This window comes from Panthera leo, chromosome A1 (genome assembly GCF_018350215.1).
Source record: "Panthera leo isolate Ple1 chromosome A1, P.leo_Ple1_pat1.1, whole genome shotgun sequence".
Taxonomy (NCBI): Eukaryota; Metazoa; Chordata; class Mammalia; order Carnivora; family Felidae; genus Panthera; species Panthera leo.
Genome location: NC_056679.1, coordinates 147611787 through 147633769, shown reverse-complemented (window position 1 = coordinate 147633769; position 21983 = coordinate 147611787). Strand labels below are relative to the sequence as shown.

At 37.1% G+C, this 21983-nt stretch overlaps 1 long non-coding RNA gene across 2 annotated transcripts in view; it reads right to left on the bottom strand.

Moving 5' to 3' along the window:
• The window catches only part of LOC122200928, a 48894-nt gene that overhangs the window by 26810 nt on the left and 101 nt on the right, over nucleotides 1–21983 (bottom strand). For both annotated transcript variants that reach the window (XR_006194004.1, XR_006194001.1), the window contains exon 2: nucleotides 21750–21917. This is a non-coding gene — a long non-coding RNA (uncharacterized LOC122200928). The remainder of the gene's footprint in view (nucleotides 1–21749; nucleotides 21918–21983) is intronic.

Here is a 21983-nt window from a genome sequence, read left to right as displayed (position 1 = left end):
ATACAAAATAAGCCTAAAATCTTTCAGTAATGGAAGCTCTAGTGCCCCAAACAAAAAGCACTCAACAGAGCATCACTATCTAAACACATGCTCTCAGCACAACTCTGTCAAGCATCAGGAATAATTGCATCTGATTCCCATTTATCATCCTTAGAAATGTAGTTGGCTACACATTGCACCCATTACAGCCACGTGCTATAGTTTTAATAGGTAAGGAGCCTACAAGGGACTTACTTTTCACAAATCATAATAATTACACACTTCCTGTGGATACCTGATCCAGTAATTAACCATCAAAATTTCAGATCAATGCCTGCTGCCTGGATTATTTCAATACCCACTCTTGGCATGTTACTGTCAGGAAGAAAACCAAACCTCAGCAAACCACAATGGAAACAAGTTTTCAGGTGTTTTGAGTTGACATTTGATGCTTCCCTATAGCTTCAGAGAAAGGAAATTAAGGCAGAGTGTGACATTATTTTTTGAAGAAAATCAGAAGAGGAAAAAGATTGATAGAAAAGGAGATGGAAGGAGGAAGGATGAAAAGAAGTAAAAATAAGAGGAAAAAATAAGAGGATAAAAATAAGAGGAAAAAAGCCCATTATTATAATGCTGTATTACAAATATTGGGAAGATAGGTCTTCTACCCTTTTAAAAATAGTCTTTCATTATTCAAAGATTTCTCTCCTTGATTGCCTTTGATCAACCATTGGTCATTAAATCAAAATGTAATTTTAATACTTTTCAGTCTTTACACTTCATACAAGTCAGTGAGTGTGGTTTACTACCTGCAGAACACAGAATGATTTCAAACCAATGTTTTTAACTGGCTGTTAAGTTACACTGAAGGTCTGACCAAAGGAAAAGAAGCCTAAAGGGGACTCATCATTAAACAGGGAAGCTATTTAATAGTTGCAGAAAATCAACCAGTTGGCCTACACTCACAACAATGCAGAGTAAAAATAATTAATCTATGCATATTGTATTTTTAAAATTTTGAAGATGTAAATTGACGTCAATTTCATTTTTTTATTCCTTCTTCACCCCTTCTCCTTTAATATTACAAAAATCAATGCCACTTGGCTCTCCTTGTCTATGATTTTACATCCTTACATTAGTGTACAATGAAGAAGAATATGTTATCAGAGGTATTTCATTTTGAAAACTTTTTAAAATTATATGATGAAAGGAGTTGCCTTGTTCAAGGATTCCAAAACTTAACCAGGATAGAAGGATGCATTTTAGGTAGTCACATGTCTTTCCTATGATTCCTGAATTACTATCACAAAGGCAATCACATTCTAAGGAAAGATCACACACTAATCAACTGTAATTAGCTACAATCATGAGATTATCCTCCATATCAAGAATTGTCCCACAAGCAGCAGAAAAATCATTGCTGACCCAGCATCCGTGAAGTTACGCTAATGTCCCATTAGGAGATGGGAAGGAGAGCCACAAAAGTAACGAGGCAGGCATCTGTTAGAATAGGGCAATTGCCAAAATGCAAAACATAAAAAGGATGGGAAAGAGCGATAAATAGTTCTTCCTTATCAAATTTGGAGGATATACCTCCCTAAGATCTTTTGTGTATACTTTCTTCACTTGTGCCCCAAATAACAGAAACAATAGCTTGTTGGTAAAATAAATGACACCTTCAGTATAATACAAACCTATTTGGGAAGAAAAAATGACAAGGGAATAGTATTTGCCTCATATGCTTGAGGGATGTCCATATCAAAAATTCAGAAACCAATATAATCTGTACATTGTTCCGTTTTTATCAGTGAATCAAGAGAGTCTGTTCCTGCATTTTCTCTTTACTGACAAAACCTGTTTATAAAGGGCTATTAAGCACTAGAATACTCTTAGAGCAGATAGCCTGATTATGTCCATTACATTTTCTCCCTGCTTGGGAACTTCAGGAATCATACTCAGCTCTAGAAGATTTAGAAGTGACAAAGTACTCAGGCTGTAAGGTCTATAGAATACCATGGATTATCACCATCATTATCTAAATATTCTAGTCCTTGTGACATACTGTGAAAATCTCAGAAAATAAATGAAACAGAAAGACCTTTTATTGAGAACCAAAAACTACTAAAGTATATCATAATATGTAAATAAAGTAAATTTGACAAGTTAAATAGCATAATCTCAATAAATCTGAAAATAGGTAGATAATACATAATGTACTGTATAAAATGCCAGCGCCCTTTAGATTGGATGCTGAGTAAATAGATAAATATCTGTCAGTTTTTAAAGGAATTTATGTCAATTATATTGATAAATTGATATTGTAGTGTTGCTTAAGGCATAATTGTCCATGCCACAGAAAATAGTATTTTTCTGAAATACTTAGGTTATGTATTTTCTGACATTCAAAATAGGCCTTCAATCAGGAACTTATGAGAATTGATTACTTTAGAATTGTTGCACAGAAAAAAAATATTTCCCCAAGTATTGAAATCTAATTCAATCATAAATTAACAAAACTGAATTACTATAGACAATTAAATTTAACATGCATTTTATTCTATAATTAGTTGCCATTTTTTATTACATTTGAATGCAACTCACTGTAAGAATTCCTTTAAAGTTAAATTTTAAATTAGAAGAATATGGGGTCCCAATCTCTTGAGTTTTATTATTTACTTCTTAAGGGAACCTTCTATCATGTATATCGAGGCCAAAACTTTGCTAAAAGGTGATTTTTTTTATTAGCTTAGATTTAAATAACTTATTGAAGAGTTTAAAGACAAATCTCGTTAGACATTAAAACTATTCACTGTGACTTTTTCTTGTCATAACATATTATTTTTGTGATTCTTGATTATTTAACATGGATTCCCTATGTACTTTCGAAACAGCCACTAGGGTTGTAAATAATGGTCAAAGGCAGAACACACTGAATGTAAGAGAATCCAATTTCATATTTTTGTCCCAGACGGTTGTAGCAAGACCATATTTAGATTAAGGCAATTTCTTTTTCTACTCTGATGCACACAACCTTTTAAAAAGCCTGCGACAGAGATATGGGCTTCAATATAAATTGCAAATGATGTTTTAAGGCTTTAAACTATTGCTTATATGTCTTAAACCACTGCAGAGTTTCACAGTAGTGAAACTTTCTTTTCTAATATTCTTTACATTTACGTTTATGTATTTTCACACCTAATATTCATATCTGTACATGTGCACATTTTCATTACCATTTAAGGAAATAAACATGATGTGCATGGAGACAAATTACAAAGTATTCTTCAGAGTAACGTGGGTGCCCAACAGGATCCACTAACTCTGAAATCACCCCTATCAGGTCTCTTCCAAACATCATCGCCAGATAGTAATAGCAACTGAGAGACATTGAGCCTAGTAACATCTGCCTGGTTGGAAGTAACAGACAAGTTTATATGCTTTGATTAGGATTCAAGAATGAATGTGTTTTATCTTAGGCAGAACAGGGGAATATAAAATTTGAATAGCTAAAAGGAAGACTTTCCCTCCTTCCAAGAACAAAACAGGGAAGACGGGCCTTTGTTTTTGTTTGAAATTAATAAATTAAAAAAAAATTCCAATATAATTAACGTAAAGTGTTAGTTTCTGGTGTAAAATAGTGATCCAACAATTCTATACATGGAAGACATTTTTAAAAGCCACACAGGAAAGTTTAAAGATAGATTTAATATATGTGAATGCTCTTTAATAGTAACATCACAGCATCAAGTGATACTTTGCATTTCTAGCCATTATAACTATTAATACTTAGATGAAGTAAGCCATTCCATCAATTAAAAATATTTGTAAGCACTAATTTCTATATATTGATCTGAGAATATAGTAACCTATAAGTGTGATTCTAAAACTAAAGTGCACAGGTCTTAATAAAAATATTGTGACAAGTCATTTCATTTCAATTACATTTGCCAGTTATGGAGAATTTTATTTTAAAATGAGTAATCTGACCATTTAATACATTGTGGTGTAAGAGCTGGCAGAGTACAAAAATCAGTCATGCTGAAATTAGGAAAAATACTTTTTATAATACAAAAGGCTATGCTCAAGGGCACCCAAGTGTCTCAGTCAGTTAACCGTCCAATTTCAGCTTAGGTTATGATCTCCTGGTTCATGGGTTCGAGCTCCGAGCCAGGCTCTGTGCTAACAGCTCAGAGTCTGGAGAATGCTTCGGATTTTGTGTCTTCCTCTCTCTCTGCCCCTTCCTCCCCCTCTCCCCCTCTCCCCCTCTCTCCCCCTCTCTCCCCCTCTCTCCCCCTCTCTCCCCCTCTCTCCCCCTCTCTCCCCCTCTCTCCCCCTCCCTCCCCCTCCCCCTCTCCCCCCTCCCCCTCCCTCCCCCTCCCCTCCCCCCCTCTCTCTCTCTCTCAGAAATAAACATTAATTTTTTTTTTTTTAAAACACTGTGCTCACCACTGATAGGAGTACAGTGCCTTGTACAGATGAGGGAGCTGATACAAGTGTTATGTAACTGTTCTTTGGTTTAATAAATGGCAGCATGAATATCTGAATTCAGATGACCTATGCTGGAGCACATTCTCTTCACCTCTATACCAAGCTTATCCTGAGAAATGTCACATTAAAGCTTACAGGGGGAAAACGGGGCATGGTGGGGAGGAGGCATACAAGTAAGACCACAGAAGGTAGTGGAGTGTTGGGGAACTTGGGTGGCTCAGTCGGTTGGGCACCCGGTTTCGGCTCAGGTCGTGATTTCACTGTCCATGTGCTGGAGCCCCGCGTCGGGCTCTGTGCTGTCAGTTCCGAGCCTGGAGCCTACTTTGGATTCTGTGTCTCCCTCTCCCACTCAAGCTCTCTCTCTCTATCAAAAAATGAATAAACATTAAAAAAATTTAAAAAAGTAGAGGAGTATCAACCTATCTTGGAAAGGAGATAAGAAATAATTAAGTGATGAAACACAGATATTGTATGGAAAGTGTTCTGATTGTGGGGGTTGATGAAAGCATGCTGTCAATCATCTCATTCTCTGGTAAAAAATGGAAAAAGCAAAGATGAAGATTACAGGGCCCCTGACTCACAGTTATGTACCATCAGAAAAGATTTGAAGCAGACATTGTGGGGAATATAGTTGGGAGAAAACAAGAATTAAAGAACCGCTGAGAGGTAGTAAGGTTGTATTTGGGTCTGGTTAGTATTACATAATAGTGAAAGTACGGTAAGGAAATATATGACATACGTGACTGAAGAGCTGGGAGTGATCCATTACTGAAAAGGAGACATTTGATGCATTAAAAATGTTCTAAAAATTATAGAAATAAGTGGTTTTAGTAGTTAACAGTAGATTTTATCATGTGGTAATGGAGGGTGTAAATTTAAATCCAAGTATCTGAGTCTTTTTCAAAGAATGATGGTCATTTTTAGTCAGAGAATTCTGATGTTAAAGTATACAATTCACCATTGATGTCATTTTGGTACACAAGTCAATACTATAACAGATGGTAAGGAAGAAAGAGTAGAGAGAGACCAAGCCCTACCTACAGTCTCCATTGAGAGAGACTGTTCAGTGATGTAGAGGGATGCTGTGGAAATTAGGGGGAAGAGTGATGCCCATGCAGAGACATCTGTAATAGACATGCTCTAACATTTAGAATCTGACTCCATGATGGAATCTTATACTTGAAAACAGTGAATCCTTTGAGTAAGAAAACAGAATAGCAATCTGAAATTGGTGAACAGGGACCAGGTTCATTAGCCTTTTCTTTGGTAAAGTCACAGGCTATCAGAGAAAAAAGACTTCCTTGGGGCAGTCTCTATAGGAAACTGCTATTTTGGAAACGATTGTGGATTTCAGACAAAGAAATGCAATGAAGTAGACAACTAGGGAAGACATTTCTGGAAAAGAAATGTTCTCCTAGAGTAGGAAATGAAGTGGAGAGAATTTGCTCGTTTACAACAAGAACCTGGTTTGCAGCCAAGTGAAGGGGTGGAGAGAGTCATAGGGAAGAAGTGACCATTCATGGAAAAGGACAAAAGGCAAGTGTAGCCAATAGTGAACCAGTAAAACTAGAAATTGGGACTTGGCCTCAGGATAGATAAGGGAAACATAGCCGTGCCAAAATGTGTTCATGAAAAAAAGTTAAAGGATCAGTGATTCCCATTTAACACAAATATTTTGGTGCCAAAGCAGAGACACTGAAGACTAGCAGTTTGGAAGACAAGGGCATAATAGGTTACCTCAAGGTATGTAAGTAGGGAGCAGAAGGTTGGCTGACTGTATAGGAACAGTACAGTGAGCTATAGAACTTGACCCCCCCTATATTTGCAAAGCCCCAAATGAGGAACCAGTCTCTCTTTTAGAGAGAATTTGTGAATTTTTGAAATTCTCATCTTTCACGTTCATTAGTGTATTTAATATTTTAGATGTAGTGGGCCTTCTGATGTTTATGCTCTGAAAACTCCATTTCTCCCCTGAATAGTCAGTGGCATGTATCTTCTCATATGTGATATCAGTAAATCTGAATCCATGATAAAACGTTTCCAACACAAACCCATTGTTACCTTTCGCCTCCCACAGTATATAATCCTTGAAAGTGGCTTCATACAACTACAAAATAAATTTTATTTTGAGCAACATGATTTCCACATTTTTTTTTGCCTCTGTAAAAGATCAAAGGAGGAATTTTTCATCATTGGTTCAGTTTTTCCATATGGGTTATTTCTATGTTTGCCCCCCAGGCTCTTTAAAGATTTTCTTCCTCTGTCTCAGCTAATCTTTTGAAATTCTGTGATTTCTGTCACCTAACCCAGGTCTTCATGACAGCAAACAAATGTTTCAGCACGAGTAATTGGTTCCTAGAGGGATGGGAGGCAGCCTCCGATGTCCAAACAGAATCATTAAAGCAATTCTTTGTATTGGGAAACATGGAAGTGAATGTTTCTGAACCAAATATTTTTATAACCTCTCAATAGTCAAAAATAGTCTATAACTTTACCATAATAAAAAAAGGTAATTTGTGTGCAGCATTGTGAGCTCTCTGGGAAGGTCCACACCTAAATCTCCTTTCAACATGGCCACTAGAACTTTTCTGGAGACACCTACGCTTCTCTCTCCCACTCTGCATCTTTCTTTCTGATCCCCGCACTAAGCCCTGTCTTAGAGACTGAATTAACATTTAAAATATAGTCGGTAAGAACAAACATCATGAATTCTCCCTTATTTTGACAGGATTGAAATTGCTCTGGTGATTCATTAATCAACTTTTCAAATATGGAGTGGGATAGTGAATATACTAATTGAAAGTCAAGAAATAGAGCTTAATTGTTTAATGTCAAAAGCTCAGGGACAGATTGCAGGTAATTGCTAGGAAACCTATTCACATGTGTTTTAAAATATAAGCACTTGATCTGGGTTAAACTAAAGACAGTTTTTAATTATTTGGAAAGGGCTTCTCGGGCACACTCTTCCATTTGAATTAAATAAGTAACTTAAATAAAACCATGTGCCTGATTGTGAATAAAATTTTAATTGAACTCTGCTACAAAACTACAAAAGTGAAAACAAATTACCTGTATGCAAAAAAGAAAAGAATTTTTCCTGTTAAAACACACATTAAAAAGTTCTCAAAAGAAAACAGGGCATGTTACCTGTTTTGAGGGCATAATTCATTTTTAGTATAATACTTCAGAGCAACTATTTATTGTTATATTGGTAGCTCATATAAAAATGATAATGTCTCTTGACTTTGAAACTAGGCAGAGGAATTTTAAAGTTTAGGCTCAACTTAAGGAAACCCTAATTTTTATTAAAATACATTAGAATGGTCTACATATATCAAGGAGATTTTACCTAGTTTGATTTTTTTTCCTTCAGTCATAAGTCTAGGAAATGAAAGGCCTGGAAAACTTTGAAGTCTGAATAGTAGTTTTAAAATACAAAATTGTAAATGGCTCCATTGAGTTACTTCTATTGAGAATAACTTCCATGAAGTTCTGATGTATTTCTGAAAATCGAGTTTCACATTTCCACCTTTCTTATGTGCCCTTCCACCAAGATGTGTTGCCAGCACATTGACTTTAACACACATCCCCCGTGATCTTTGAACACAGCTCCTCATCCCAACGTGGCCCTCTTTTTTCCTTTTTCTACCATTATTTCTGTTGACTGTACCATCTCTCAGAAATCAAGACTCAAACCCTGGCATCATCTGTGTATGTGTGCATGCATGTGTGTATGTGTGTTACTAGACTTGATTCCTCCCCCCTAACCTAGACTATTTTTTAAAGCAGTTTTAGGCTCATGGCAATATTGACCAGAAGACAGAGAGATTTTTCATATACTTTCTGCCTTTACAAGTATGTGCACAGCCTCACTCATTATCAACATCTTCCACCAGAGTGGTATATTTGTTATAATCGATGAACTTACATTGATACAATATTGTTATATAATGTCTGTAGTTTATATTAGGTTCATTCTTAGTGTTGTTAATAATCATTATAGTGTCATACAGAGTAGTTCCACTGCCCTGGAAATGTTATATTCCATTTATACATCCTCTATTCCCCCAGCCCCTGGCAACTATTATCTTTTTTTGTTTGTTTGTTTGTTTTGTTTTGTTTTGTTTTTTTACTGTCTCCACAGTGTTACCTTACAATCTTACAATATGTAGCCTCTACAAATTGCCTTTTTCCACTTAGTAATATGTATTTTCAGTTTTCTCCATATCTTTTTATAGCTTGATAGCTGATTCTTTTAGCAGTGAGTAATACTCCATTTTCTACATGTACGACAGTTTTTCCATTCACCTACTGAAGGGCATCTTGATTGTTCCCATGTTTTCACAATCCTTTATAAATCTGCTATAAACATGTGTGCAGGCTTTTGTATGGTCATAAGTTTTCATCCTTCTTTAGTTATATTTCAAGAAGACCAATTGATGGATCATAGGCATTGTTGGCATAATTTAGTTTGTTGCTTAATGTTCAGTGAAAAGACAAGATGTAGATGATTTTTTGTGTATATGTAAATGTACATTAGAAATATAAACTATTAAAGAGTTGGATACTGACATATGAACTGTATATATCAGAACTCATGATAATTGCAATGAGGAGGGTGATGAATAATACAACTTTCAGTTTTATGTTTATTTTAAGAACATTAAAAATGACACCAAAATTTTAGTCAGCTCTGATAGGAATATAGACCTTTAATATATTTTGTATCGTTGTGTTTTTTAAAATCATCTCCCCCCGGGGGGGTTCCGGAAGATGGCGGCGTAGGAGGATGCGGGGCTCACAGCGCGTCCTGCCGATCACTTAGATTCCACCTACACCTGCCTAAAGAACCCAGAAAACCGCCAGAGGATTAGCAGAACGGAGTCTCCGGAGCCAAGCGCAGACCAGAGGCCCACGGAAGAGGGTAGGAAGGGCGGCGAGGCGGTGCGCGCTCCACGGACTGGCGGGAGGGAGCCGGGGCGGAGGGGCGGCTCGCCGGCCAAGCAGAGCCCCCGAGTCTGGCTGGCAAAAGCGGAGGGGCCGGACAGACTGTGTTCCGACAGCAAGCGCGACTTAGCCTCTGGGAGGTCATAAGTTAACAGCTCTGCTCGGAAAGCGGGAAGGCTGGAGGACAAAGGGAGGGAGAGCTGCTGAGCCCCCGGACGGCAGAGCTCAGCTTGGCGGGGAACAAAGGCGCCAGCGCCATCTCCCCCTCCCATCCCCCAGCCAAAATCCCAAAGGGAACCAGTTCCTGCCAGGGAACTTGCTCGCTCCGCGCAAACACCCAACTCTGTGCTTCTGCGGAGCCAAACCTCCGGCAGCGGATCTGACTCCCTCCCGCTGCCACAGGGCTCCTCCTGAAGCGGATCACCTAAGGAGAAGTGAGCTAAGCCTGCCCCTCCAGCCCCCGTGCACCTTGCCTACCCACCCCAGCTAATACGCCAGATCCCCAGCAACACAAGCCTGGCAGTGTGCAAGTAGCCCAGACGGGCCACGCCACCCCACAGTGAATCCCGCCCCTAGGAGAGGGGAAGAGAAGGCACACACCAGTCTGACTGTGGCCCCAGCAGTGGGCTGGGGGCAGACATCGGGTCGGACTGCGGCCCCGCCCACTAACTCCAGTTATACACCACAGCACAGGGGAAGTGCACTGCAGGTCCTCACCACGCCAGGGACTCTCCAAAATGACCAAACGGAAGAATTCCCCTCAGAAGAATCTCCAGGAAATAACAACAGCTAATGAACTGATCAAAAAGGATTTAAATAATATAACAGAAAGTGAATTTAGAATAATAGTCATAAAATTAATCGCTGGGCTTGAAAACAGTATACAGGACAGCAGAGAATCTCTTGCCACAAAGATCGAGGGACTAAGGAACAGTCACGAGGAGTTGAAAAACGCTTTAAACGAATTGCAAAACAAAATGGAATCCACGATGGCTCGGCTTGAAGAGGCAGAGGAGAGAATAGGTGAACTAGAAGATAAAGTTATGGAAAAAGAGGAAGCTGAGAGAAAGAGAGATAAAAAAATCCAGGAGTATGAGGGGAAAATTAGAGAACTAAGTGATACACTAAAAAAAAATAATATACGCATAATTGGTATCCCAGAGGAGGAAGAGAGAGGGAAGGGTGCTGAAGGGGTACTTGAACAAATTATAGCTGAGAACTTCCCTGAACTGGGGAAGGAAAAAGGCATTGAAATCCAAGAGGCACAGAGAACTCCCTTCAGACGTAACTTGAATCGACCTTCTGCACGACATATCATAGTGAAACTGGCAAAATACAAGGATAAAGAGAAAATTCTGAAAGCAGCAAGGGATAAACGTGCCCTCACATATAAAGGGAGACCTATAAGACTCGTGACTGATCTCTCCTTTGAAACTTGGCAGGCCAGAAAGGCTTGGCACGATATCTACAGTGTGCTAAACAGCAAAAATATGCAGCCGAGAATCCTTTATCCAGCAAGTCTGTCATTTAGAATAGAAGGAGAGATAAAGGTCTTCCCAAACAAACAAAAAACTGAAGGAATTTGTCACCACGAAACCAGCCCTACAAGAGATCCTAAGGGGGATCCTGTGAGACAAAGTACCAGAGACATCACTACAAGCATAAAACATACAGACATCACAATGACTCTAAACCCTTATCTTTCTATAATAACACTGAATGTAAATGGATTAAATGCGCCAACTAAAAGACATAGGGTATCAGAATGGATAAAAAAACAAGACCCATCTATTTGCTGTCTACAAGAGACTCATTTTAGATCTGAGGACACCTTTAGATTGAGAGTGAGGGGATGGAGAACTATTTATCATGCTCCTGGAAGCCAAAAGAAAGCTGGAGTAGCCATACTTATATCAGACAAACTAGACTTTAAATTAAAGGCTGTAACAAGAGATGAAGAAGGGCATTATATAATAATCACAGGGTCTATCCACCAGGAAGAGCTAACTATTATAAATGTCTATGCACCAAATACCCGAGCCCCCAGATATATAAAACAATTACTCATAAACATAAGCAACCTTGTTGATAAGAATGTGGTCATTGCAGGGGACTTTAACACCCCACTTACAGAAATGGATAGATCATCTAGACACACGGTCAATAAAGAAACAAGGGCCCTGAATGATACATTGGATCAGATGGACTTGACAGATATATTTAGAACTCTGCATCCCAAAGCAACAGAATATACTTTCTTCTCGAGTGCACATGGAACATTCTCCAAGATAGATCATATACTGGGTCACAAAACAGCCCTTCATAAGTTTACAAGAATTGAAATTATACCATGCATACTTTCAGACCACAATGCTATGAAGCTTGAAATCAACCACAGGAAAAAGTCTGGAAAACCTCCAAAAGCATGGAGGTTAAAGAACACCCTACTAACGAATGAGTGGGTCAACCAGGCAATTAGAGAAGAAATTAAAACATATATGGAAACAAACGAAAATGAAAATACAACAATCCAAACGCTTTGGGATGCAGCGAAGGCAGTCCTGAGAGGAAAATACATTGCAATCCAGGCCTATCTCAAGAAACAAGAAAAATCCCAAATACAAAATCTAACAGCACACCTAAAGGAAATAGAAGCAGAACAGCAAAGGCAGCCTAAACCCAGCAGAAGAAGAGAAATAATAAAGATCAGAGCAGAAATAAACAATATAGAATCTAAAAAAACTGTAGAGCAGATCAATGAACCAAGAGTTGGTTTTTTGAAAAAATAAACAAAATTGACAAACCTCTAGCCAGGCTTCTCAAAAAGAAAAGGGAGATGACCCAAATAGATAAAATCATGAATGAAAATGGAATGATTACAACCAATCCCTCAGAGATACAAACAATTATCAGGGAATACTATGAAAAATTATATGCCAGCAAATTGGACAACCTGGAAGAAATGGACAAATTTCTAAATACCCACACTCTTCCAAAACTCAATCAGGAGGAAATAGAAAGCTTGAACAGACCCATAACCAGCGAAGAAATTGAATCGGTTATCAAAAATCTCCCAACAAATAAGAGTCCAGGACCAGATGGCTTCCCAGGGGAGTTCTACCAGACATTTAAAGCAGAGATAATACCTATCCTTCTCAAGCTATTCCAAGAAATAGAAAGGGAAGGAAAACTTCCAGACTCATTCTATGAAGCCAGTATTACTTTGATTCCTAAACCAGACAGAGACCCAGTAAAAAAAGAGAACTACAGGCCAATATCCCTGATGAATATGGATGCAAAAATTCTTAATAAGATACTAGCAAATCGAATTCAACAGCATATAAAAAGAATTATTCACCATGATCAAGTGGGATTCATTCCTGGGATGCAGGGCTGGTTCAACATTCGCAAATCGATCAACGTGATACATCACATTAACAAAAAAAAAGAGAAGAACCATATGATCCTGTCAATCGATGCAGAAAAGGCCTTTGACAAAATCCAGCACCCTTTCTTAATAAAAACCCTTGAGAAAGTCGGGATAGAAGGAACATACTTAAAGATCATAAAGGCCATTTATGAAAAGCCCACAGCTAACATCATCCTCAACGGGGAAAAACTGAGAGCTTTTTCCCTGAGATCAGGAACACGACAGGGATGCCCACTGTCACCGCTGCTCTTTAATATAGTGCTGGAAGTTCTAGCATCAGCAATCAGACAACAAAAGGAAATCAAAGGCATCAAAATTGGCAAAGATGAAGTCAAGCTTTCGCTTTTTGCAGATGACATGATATTATACATGGAAAATCCGATAGACTCCACCAAAAGTCTGCTAGAACTGATACATGAATTCAGCAAAGTTGCAGGATACAAAATCAATGTGCAGAAATCAGTTGCATTCTTATACACTAACAATGAAGCAACAGAAAGACAAATGAAGAAACTGATCCCATTCACAATTGCACCAAGAAGCATAAAATACCTAGGAATAAATCTAACCAAAGATGTAAAAGATCTGTATGCTGAAAACTATAGAAAGCTTATGCAGGTAATTGAAGAAGATATAAAGAAATGGAAAGACATTCCCTGCTCATGGATTGGAAGAATAAATATTGTCAAAATGTCAATACTACCCAAAGCTATCTACACATTCAATGCAATCCCAATCAAAATTGCACCAGCATTCTTCTCGAAACTAGAACAAGCAATCCTAAAATTCATATGGAACCACAAAAGGCCCCGAATAGCCAAAGTCATTTTGAAGAAGAAGACCAAAGCAGGAGGCATCACAATCCCAGACTTTAGCCTCTACTACAAAGCTGTCATCATCAAGACAGCATGGTATTGGCATAAAAACAGACACATAGACCAATGGAATAGAATAGAAACCCCAGAACTAGACCCACAAACGTATGGCCAACTCATCTTTGACAAAGCAGGAAAGAACATCCAATGGAAAAAAGACAGTCTCTTTAACAAATGGTGCTGGGAGAACTGGACAGCAACATGCAGAAGGTTGAAACTAGACCACTTTCTCACACCATTCACAAAAATAAACTCAAAATGGATAAAGGACCTGAATGTGAGACAGGAAACCATCAAAACCTTAGAGGAGAAAGCAGGAAAAGACCTCTCTGACCTCAGCCGTAGCAATCTCTTACTCGGCACATCCCCAAAGGCAAGGGAATTAAAAGCAAAAGTGAATTACTGGGACCTTATGAAGATAAAAAGCTTCTGCACAGCAAAGGAAACAACCAACAAAACTAAAAGGCAACCAACGGAATGGGAAAAGATATTTGCAAATGACACATCGGACAAAGGGCTAGTATCCAAAATCTATAAAGAGCTCATCAAACTCCACACCCGAAAAACAAATAACCCAGTGAAGAAATGGGCAGAAAACATGAATAGACACTTCTCTAAAGAAGACATCCGGATGGCCAACAGGCACATGAAAAGATGTTCAACGTCGCTCCTTATCAGGGAAATACAAATCAAAACCACACTCAGATACCACCTCACGCCAGTCAGAGTGGCCAAAATGAAGAAATCAGGAGACTATAGATGCTGGAGAGGATGTGGAGAAACAGGAACCCTCTTGCACTGTTGGTGGGAATGCAAATTGGTGCAGCCGCTCTGGAAAGCAGTGTGGAGGTTCCTCAGAAAATTAAAAATAGACCTACCCTATGACCCAGCAATAGCACTGCTAGGAATTTATCCAAGGGATACAGGAGTACTGATGCATAGGGGCACCTGTACCCCAATGTTTATAGCGGCACTCTCAACAATAGCCAAATTATGGAAAGAGCCTAAATGTCCATCAACTGATGAATGGATAAAGAAACTGTGGTTTATATACACAATGGAATACTACGTGGCAATGAGAAAAAATGAAATATGGCCTTTTGTAGCAACATGGATGGAACTGGAGAGTGTGATGCTAAGTGAAATAAGCCATACAGAGAAAGACAGATACCATATGGTTTCACTCTTATGTGGATCCTGAGAAACATAACAGAAACCCATGGGGGAGGGGAAGGAAAAAAAAAAAAAAAAAAAAAAAAAAAAAGAGGTTAGAGTGGGAGAGAGCCAAAGCATTAGAGACTGTTAAAAAACTGAGAACAAACTGAGGGTTGATGGGGGGTGGGAGGGAGGGCAGGGTGGGAGGGAGGACAGGGTGGGTGATGGGTATTGAGGAGGGCACCTTTTGGGATGAGCACTGGGTGTTGTATGGAAACCAATTTGACAGGAAATTTCATATATTAAAAAATAAAAAAAAAAAATAAAATAAAAAAAAAAAAAATAAAAAAAAAAAAAAAATAAAATAAAATCATCTCCCCCCAACTGAGAAGATGATGTAAGACAAGTGTCTAAGACTAAAGAGCAGAACAGAAAAGAGAATAGGAAAGTTGGAAAATACAATTAATTAATCCAGGACAGAGTTAGTATACAAGGTATACAAGAGACTCTGTATAGTTCAAACCATAAAGTTGCCATCTTTCTTCTCTACAATGTTTGGCATTAGCATGTTTTCACCATTCCCACCTCCCCTCTCCTGTTTTCCGACTTCGTTGTCTTTGTTGTCTGGGCAGTAGCACAAAACTTCCCAATGGAACACCCTTACTATAAACTCTTTCAATTGAGTGCAAGTTTGGCATGGTGCTAGATTATATTATTTTATGTCTTTTACAAGCCCTGATTATAAAAGAAATGAATATTTTAATTTTAAATGCTATTCAAGGCATATTGTGACTTGATACATGGCTTTCTTGACAAAAATACTACCATTGCTACCCAGATCTCTTTTCTGTATTTTTTCTCCCTTCTTATCTACCATCTTCAGTGATAAATGCCTTGCTCTATGTCTCTATATTATACTAATCTATCCACTTTTTACATTTTTTAAGTTCTATTCAAATGCCATTTCATCTGTAGAATCTTTCCCAATTTTAAATAGTAGAAGGCTAATCTAATTTTATATAAATTGTCTAATTTTGTTGCTTCTTAGTTTCTGCTTCATAATATAATTAACATCTATAACATTAGTTTTAGCATGTGAGATCTTAGAGGATGGTGTTTGTACTTATTTGTCACCTGAAATGCATAGTGAAATATGTTGCACTCACTAAATCAAAAAATACTAATTAATTATCTGTAACTTTCAGGAAATGTTTCAGGATTCAGCCAAATGTCATGCTTCTTATAATGCCTTCTCTCATGATAATCCAGGTGGCAAAGTGAGTTCTGGTAACCACCAAAGCCCATTCGCTGCCTTTCATAGAGTGGAAGGCTTGGTACCTTTTTTGCTCATCGATATCAGTAAAACTTTTTCTTCTCAATCACTAAAAAATGTATCAGTAGTGAAGTTGAAAGAAAAAGGGAAATTGTCAACCCTTTTCTCTCAAGAGGCTCTTGGAACACCATTCTCAGTTGCCTGTAGTGTCCCTGCAGACCACTGGACTCTTCATTCCATGAGGCATGGTATGGTACAATTTTACCAAGCCAAAAAAAGGCTACCTTGTTGGGTGTGGTTTTAGAAGAGATGCGTTGTTTTCTATTAATTATGCTCATTCTTTAATCTCCTCCAGTCTCCTTTGTAATAAAAATATATTCAAGATAGTCTTTGGAAATGAGACTTTAACTTATGAACTGAAAACAAAATGAGACTGCCTACCAGTTGTTTATTATCCTTTTCACATGTATTTATAAGTTTTTGTTTTGTTTTGTTTTGTTCTTGAGTAACTTAACCTCAAGGGCTCAGGTTTACTCTCTGAGAGACAAAGCAACACTTAATTCTTTTTCGAAACAGTGTTAGTGATGTCTCCACTATAAAACTCAAAACCATAGTTGTGATTTTTATAAGGCACTATTTTGTATACTACCAGGTTGTATCTCACTACGACACCATGAATTAGGTAGGGCAGTAATGACATAGACAAATGAGAAAGATCACTAAAAGACAGTTGAACTGACTTACCTGCATTCATTTGTTACAACAGGGTTTAGAGAAAATACAGCCTCACACCTAAATGACAACGCTAACATCCACTCAATGTTTTACTCTATTTTCTTTTTGAATAGAATATAAACTCCCAAAGAAAAGAGATCATTTTTATCTTCCCCAAATACTATGTACATAAGATGATTCATTAATTTATTAAGTGTAGTATAAATTATATTATGGATATATATTTCTCCCACGTTATCTCCATTTGACTAAGTAAAGTAAATGCTGCTTTAGCAGCTAACATAGAAATCTAGTGTCTATCTTCCTGACACTTGGTAAAAGTATCACAGAAAGGAATTTATAAAAAATGTTAATATAATAAATTAATTTGCATATCATGTTGCAGCCTACCTTTTTATTTGTTCACTTAATTTATTATTTTCACAGGTTTTTAATTATAGCAATATATTAACAAAGAAAGTATGTCAGGTTACCTATTAGACTACAGTTTCAGATTTACATTTCTCTGACAAGTATTTTAGCATGCATTTTATTTAATAGATGAGTTTTCTTTTTTATTCTTGTGGGAGGAGGCAGTTACAATTCTTTTTTTTTAATTTTTTTTAATTTATTTTCTTATGTTTAAGTGTTTATTATTTTTAAAAAATAATTGTCACATTAGCTAACATAACACCATATACAGTGTAGTCTAGGCTTCAGGAGTAGATTCCTGATTCATCATTTACATATTGTACCCAGTGCTCATCCCCACAAGTGCCCTCCTCAGTGCCCATCTCCCATTTTTCCCCCATCAACCCTCCGTTTGTTCTCTGTGTTTAAGAGTCTTTTATGATTTGCCTCCCTCTCTCTTTGCAATTTATTTTTCCTTCCCTTCCCCTGTGGTCCTCTGTTAAGTTTCTCAAATTCTACATATGAGTGAAAGCATATGATATCTGTCTTTTTCTGACTGATGTATTTCACTTAGCATAATACTCTCTATTTTCATCCATGTTGTTCCAAACGGCAGGATTTCATTCTTTGTCATTGCTAAGTAGTATTCCATTGTATATATAGAACACATCTTTGGACATTTGGGCTCTTTCCATAAGTTGGCTATTGTTGATAGCGCTGCTATAAACATTGGGGTACATGTGCCCCTATGAATGAGAACTCCTGTATCCTTTAGATAAATTCGTAGTAGAGGTATTGCTGGGTCATAGGGTAATTCTATTTTTAATTTTTTCAGGAAACCCAACACTGTTTTCCAGAGTGGCTGCACCAGTTTACTCTTTCCTAGTAAGATGGCACAGTGTTTTAGGCAAGAATTGAAAGTCTGAAATACTCAATGCAAAACAAGTTAGTTAATATTTGTAAATAATTAGGGTGGTAAAAATAATTTTTTTTTAATTATTAAAAGATTTGAAAACATGTACGTATTTATAAATTAGAAATTTAGAGGTAAGATATTTGAAATAGCTTACAGGAATATTAGTGAACTATATGAAGAAATTATCCAGCATACACATCCAAAATGAATGTCAGAAAATAGACGGTTTTTGAAACTTGAAAAAGTGAGTTCTAATAAATGAGGGAAAAAAGACATTTTAGAAGTAATGACTAAGTATTTTCTCTTGAGAGGAAATATACACTCAAAATCAACAAACAGTTATTGCAAAAAATCAATAAAAAATAAATGCATATCATTTTATTTAAAAAAAAAAAAAATTTTAACATTTATTTATTTTTGAGACAGAGAGAGACAGAGCATGAATGGGGGAGGGGCAGAGAGAGAGGGAGACACAGAATCAGAAGCAGGCTCCAGGCTCTGAGCCATCAGCCCAGAGCCTGACACAGGGCTCGAACTCACTGACCGTGAGATCGTGACCTGAGCCGAAGTCGGACGCTCAACCGACTGAGCCGAGCCACCCAGGCGCCCCTCATTTTAAAACTAAACATCAAAGATGAAGAAAAGGGACTAGAGGCAGAAAATAAATTACCTAGTAAGAGTTAGCTGTTTAATTCACAGTAACAAAAACAGAATTGGAAAGGCAGTGGAATAATTTTTCCAAAATACTAAGAGAAAATGTCCATTTAAAAAATGTTTTCAAAAATCTTAAAAATTCTAGGAGTAATATAAAGGAGTAGGAAAGCAGTAGAAAAGGAAGTTCTTTCTTTTAACTTTTTTAACATTTATTTTTGAGAGACAAAGACAGTGTGTGAGTGGGTGAGGGGCAGAGAGCAAAAGAGGAAGATACAGAATTCAAAGCAGGCTCCAGGCTCTGAGCTGTCAGTCTAGAACCCAACATGGGGCTTGAACCCACGAACCATGAAATCATGACCTGGGTAGAAGTTGGACACTTAAGCAACTGACCACCCAGGCACCCCTAAAAGGAAGTCCTGACTACAAGAAAAATTTGGCAAGTAAAGAAAGTTTTCAGCTTGGTAAATCTCAACCTATATTGACCACAAAATGTGACATAAGAATGACTGATAACTTAAAATAAAAAGGGAAGAAAACATAGAACTGTGATATTTGTTTAAACTACTGTGTGAGCCAGGAGAAGAAGAATGATCAAAGACCACTTTCTATAGTCCTTGAATTATTTAAAAAGAGTAATATTATATAAGGAAGTATTTTGGTCAATCATACTTCAAAAAAAAAGTATTTAAAGTATCCTTGAGAAGACCAAATAAAGCATGAAATTATGATTAAAAATCACACTTGAGGTTATATACATAATAGAATAACTGGTATCAAACTAAGCTTCCCAGGGGCACCTAGGTGGCTCAGTTGGTTAAGCTTCTCACGGTTCCTGAGTTTCAGCCCAGTGTGGGCCTCTGCCCTGACAGGTCATAGACTATGCTCTTCAGACTCTGAGTCTCCCTCTCTCTGTCTCTCAAAAATAAATAATTATTAAAAAAAAAAAAAAAAACAAACTAACCTTCCGATAGAAGGCAGTTATACAAGGTGAGTACTGGGTAAAAGGCTGATTCATATATTTATAAAATATATGTTGTATTAGATTTGTACATATAAAATATGTTTAGAGATGAATGTTTACCTTATATATTATTTATCTCTATACTTTATAAGCCGTATATACCATACATACATACATAGAAATGTTTAAAAATTGCTAGGAAATATCTATGACAACCAGACTTGAGAGGCTAAGAAAAGGGACAATAGCACATTGATATGAGCCTTGAATTCTCCTTAAGTTTGCCCCTTTGCTGGCATTTGCCTATTGGAGCTAATGACTTAAAATCCAAATGAAAGGATCATGCTGCTATCACCAGTCTGAGGTGACCAAAAGAAAAAAAGTCTTCAGAGTTATCAAGCATGCAGTATTTGAGCAATTAAAAACCCTGAGAGAAAAAAAATTAAAAATGAGAATTTATATGGTTTCTATTCAAGACATTTGTTGACTTCTGAACCAAATGTTAACTTTTTAAAAAGTAGTAAACTTGAAAAATCTCCAAATACGTAATGGTCATAATAGAAATCATGGTAAAAATTAGAAAATTCTTAAAGTTGCACAATAAAGCTTTATGTATAAAACTTTATGAGATTCAGCAAGAATCACACTTTAGAAAAAACACTAGGTGTTTTTTAGGAAAAATGGAAATAATAGAGTTTAGAGGAGAGATGATGAAATTGCAAATGAAGTGAGATAGAATTAACAAACAAGAAAACTGGTTCTTTGCAGAGACTAATTATAGCAGCCATGAGAATGAACCTCACAGGCGTCCAACTAGAGGAACTGGAACTCTTCTCACGGCAGACTTAAGCTCAAGGAACCCCCCAAAGGCTTTGCCATATCTTTTTTTTAAAGACTGGATAGCAGTTTAGGAAACTTTGCTCCTCCTCTTTTCTTGTGTTCAGACTTGCACTGTGGTCTGACAGCTTTCTCAGATTTTCACATCCCCCTCCCTATTTTCTCTTACATAGGCGTTTCCTTTAATAAAACTCTTGCACATTTATTTCCATCTTCTTATCTGCTTCTGGGATAAGCTAGACTCATACATAAAAAATAACAATTCAGACATTAATAATGAGAGAAAAAAGCCACAAATATTTTTGGAATTAAAATACAACTGTAGATATAGCACACTTTTAAAAAGACCAATTGTGAACAGATTAATACATAAAATTGAAATTCTGGATAGAAATCGCAACATCCCAGGGAAATATAACTTACTAAAAATGGCTCAAAAGTGGGGGAAAGCCTGATTAGCTATAAAAGGTTAAGAAATTAAAAATTTTTCTTAAAATGTAATTATTTATTTTTGAGATAGAGCACAAGCAGGGGAGGGGCAGAGAGAGAGAGAGAGAGACACACACACACACACACACACACACACACACACACACACACACACACACAAAGAATCCAGAGCAGGCTCTAGGCTCTGAGCTGTCAGCACAGAACCCAATGCAGGACTTGAACTCATGAACAGAGAGATCATGACCTGAGCTGAAGTTGGATGCTGAACCAACTGAGCCACTCCAGTGCCCCAAGAAATTAAATAATTTTTGCTGAAATAAAGATAAAATCCAAATAATTTTATTGAGAATCCTGTCAAACACTGAAGAACAAGATAATCCCAATATTATAAAAAAATATTCTCAAGATTTGGGAGTAGGAAGCCTGGGCGTGAAAAGAACTGCCACATACATTTAAAGAGATCAATATTTTCTTGAAGATATTCTTTTGTTAATTTCAGCCTAAAATCTAATTTAAGTTAATTTTTGTGAAGAGTATAGATTCTATGGCTAGATTTATTTTTTTTGCTCATATATATTTGGTTGGTCTAGCACTATATGTTGAAAAGATTGTTAATTTATTCATTGCATTATCTTTGCCCCTCAGTTGATTATACTTACATGGGTCTGTTCCACTCATCTATTTGTCTATTCTTATGCCAGGATCACACTGCATTGATGACTGTCAGTTTATAGTAATTATTAAAGTCCGGTAGTGTCAGTTTTCTGACTTTATTCTTCTCAGTATTGTGGTTGTTATTCCGGATCTTTAGCAAAACTATGAAACTCCTGGAAGATAACATAAGAGAACATTTAGACAACCTCGGGTATGGCAATGACTTTTTGAGATACATA